The sequence below is a fragment of the Elephantulus edwardii genome, unplaced genomic scaffold (assembly GCF_000299155.1).
Source record: "Elephantulus edwardii isolate Elephantulus edwardi_28Jun2011 unplaced genomic scaffold, EleEdw1.0 scaffold00151, whole genome shotgun sequence".
Taxonomy (NCBI): Eukaryota; Metazoa; Chordata; class Mammalia; order Macroscelidea; family Macroscelididae; genus Elephantulus; species Elephantulus edwardii.
The window spans coordinates 5,435,204-5,438,652 of NW_006399901.1; the positions used below are offsets into that span (position 1 = coordinate 5,435,204).

General features: G+C 35.1%; 1 pseudogene; it reads right to left on the minus strand.

Annotated features, from left to right (window-relative positions):
- Nucleotides 1–1,690: 1,690 nt before the first annotated feature.
- On the minus strand, nt 1,691–2,005 carry LOC102869642 (annotated as a pseudogene).
- Between the last annotated feature and the right edge of the window lie 1,444 nt (nt 2,006–3,449).

The following is a 3,449-nucleotide window of genomic DNA, read 5'->3' on the forward strand; positions in this document are numbered from 1 at the left end:
GTGGATTTGAACTGCGCTCCTTTGGGATTGCAGCACAGCTTCTTGCCACTAGGCCACCAGAGCTCCTTAGTGCCTAGGTGTTTTGACCACTGAGTAACACTCTCAACATATGTGCAGTTGACATGTAAGGGTAACAACAACAACCCAGGTTAAACAGCAAACAACAGATATCAACAACATTGGACACGTAATTCCTTGAATTGTGATTAAAAGTTCGTAGCTGCATAGTAAGAATCTACTTGAAGAGTCCAAGTCTATAATACATTCCTACAAAGACTGTCCTATGGGTGAACATACCTGCCTACAGTTTCAATTCTGGTAACAGCGACAGTGATAGTAGAGCTACCTTCCTTCTTAGAAAGGAATCTATGATCTCAGGAACCTTGTAGATCATGGTCCCGCTGTGGATCAAAATCCTTGCAGCAAGCCAGATACCCAGATAACCCAGAAATTCAATGTCCAGGGACATCCAGCATGCCAGGAAGCACATTTTAGCAAGGTGTAGCATTTACTTTCTCTTTGTTCTTTTTTTTTTATGTTGCATTTATATTTCTCTACACACACAGTTCTTACAGGGCTTCTATTCTGTTTATCCATTTAATTTCTATTTTTAAGTAAAAAAAACCAAACATGTTTACAGTCTACTTTTCTGTTTATCTCATTCTACTTGTTTGTTTACTATTTCTAAGTTTTAAAAAAAAAACACATTTAACATATATTTGTATTTTTCCATTCATATGGCATATAATTCTAAAGTACACATTTATTTCCTTAAAGATATGTGTGTGTGTGTGTACGTATAAATTTTTTAACTCTTTCAGTTTTTAAATTCTTATAAAGCCTTATTATCATATCATTTACAAATTTGTGCCAATAACATAGCTCCTCTACCATAATCATTCTAATGAGGTGGTATAAGCACCATTACTAGTCACATAAATATAATAGATGAACATTGTTTTTTAATAACTCTATAAAGACAATCCTGAAGATCTTAGTCTCTGATGACAAAGAAGTTAAAATCTACATCTCATCATGCTGACTTTTAAAAGCATGTGATGTGGTTGATATTTTATACAATGTGAAAAGTGTTTAACAATCTTTATTTGATATCATACATAAACCACACTGAAATGCTTTTTGTTAATTAGAAGGCAACATTTTAGATACAGAGAGTTTGAATTCGATTAATAGAGTCAAGAGCAAATAGATAAAGTCATTACTACTTTATCCCCAGCCCTTGCATTTAAAGAGGCTGATAAATAGAAATTGAAGCAGGTAAGTTGTGTTCTGTTCCATGTGACAGTAAAGAGACTTCCTAGTATTTAAATAAGATTCATATAATCAATTATAGAAATCTAAATATAAAAACCATCTCCTCTAGATTGTGAGGTGGTATCCACCATCTCCGTTAAAACTGAATATGACTAATCCAACTATCTTAGAGTCCAGTCATCTCTTTGGAAGAGAAAAGTAGTGAACAACATCTGCTAAATTACTATTAAAATTTTAGAAGTGTGACCATAATAAACAAAGCCCATCTTACCAAATGCAGGACTGTCTAACAAAAATATTCTATCAGCCATTCATGATCTAAGTTCTGGTATGAGATCAATTTAAATAAAGTACATGCAAAAAAAAATCACAGGACATTTCTATTTTGTAATAAATAAGGCAGAGGCCAACTATGTTACTCATTGGTAGTTTTCTTAAGATAAGCGATCAACTCTGCCCTTTCTGTTTTCTTAATGCCAGCAAAGATCATTTTTGTTCCAGGGATGTATTTTTTGGGATTCTCCAGATGCTCCATCAGTGTATCCTCTCTCCAGCTGATACCTTTGTTCTTATTGGCATCTGTATTAGAGAACCCAGGGGCTTGATCAGTCTTCTGCCCAAATAAACCATGCAAGTTTGGCCCAGTTTTATGCTTGCCCCTCTTGTCCATGGTGTAGCACCAGGCACACTTCTGCACAAAAGTTTACTTGCCCTTCTCAGCATCACTCATTTTAAAGTCTATGGAAAGCCAAATTTGATACTAAATATTTGTAATAAACCGAATGGTATTTCAGGATGGAATTCACCCTGAGGCACCAAGGCAATCCTTAAGTGTTTACAGGACTCTTGCATTGTATTTGCTAACCCCTCCCTTTTGAGTCAAGCAGAAGGTTTTCAATAGAAAGAGCTTAGCTTCATTCGCATTGAATTCTCTGTGATCTGCTCCCTGGCAATTTTCAATAAAGATACAGGGAAGCTGGAATCCTGCGGTTCAGTTTGCATCAGTTGTTCAAGAACTGTTCACCTCCTGCTTTACCTCCATATTTTCTCCTACATTCTTGGTGTTCTCTCTCATAATTAACACTTATAAAAATACTTTACCCTCAGTCTGCAAAATTCTGGCGCCTGAACAGGACCCAGGTGGTGGTCTCTCTTTCTCTCTCTTCTTTTCATGCAGACACCAGAAAACCAAAAGGGAATTTGCTCAGGGAAAGTGAAATTTTTGGGAAAATTAAAGGCAGGATCATGAAGAAATCCTCAAACCCTGAAATTTAGGGGTGGAAGTTGAAAAGATTTTATGAGGTTTTTCTTCACCCCATGAAGGAGAAATTCACAAGGCAAAATGGGGGGGGGGGAATTTCATGGGGATTTCCCCCACTGTCTATCTGAAGTGAACTTCTTAAAAAGTCAGAGGTAAAAGTGAAAAAAGGAATCATGGGGAACAACCAATCATTTAAAGCTCGGTATATTATATTAATTAAAGAATTACTTAAGAGCTTAGGGGTAAAAGTAAGAGAAAGGTCATTTTTGCACTTGTTTCAGTATGTGCAGAAATACTGTTGCTGGTTTAAATCAGTAGATAAAATGCAGTTAAATTTAAAAACTTGGCAAAAAGCACATCAAAAAAGAGAACAGACTCTTATTAATTTTCAGCCACTAAGGGCTTTGAAAAGATAGTAAAAAAGTCTGCAGGATTGTACTGATAATAAAAAAAAATTGCAAAAAAAGATGGCTGAATATTTGCATAAATCTGAATTAAGTAATATTACATTAAAGGAGGTTAAAGCTGAAGGTGAGAAACAGCCTTTGTCACCTTTAGAAAGAGCTTATCAAAAGAAAGATGTGATTGCTGTTTTGGTTTGGTTACTATGTGACTTGATCTCATTAGCTTTAAAACTATTATAGTCTGAAGAGGAGATATCTGAAAAATTAGAAGAAAAAAACCTCTGCAGAAGAGAATAATAGTGAATCTGATACAAAAGAGGATGAATTTCCTCTACCTCCAACTCCAGAGGAATTGAGCAGTATAATCCAGGATGATAGTCCTTATGAGAAATTAAGCAAACAAGTTTTAGAACTTTCTGATAAAATAGACAAATTGAGTTCTTGTAATGAAATATATTACCAAAGTAAAAATACAATTCCATCAGCATCCACAGTTTCAGATTCTATGT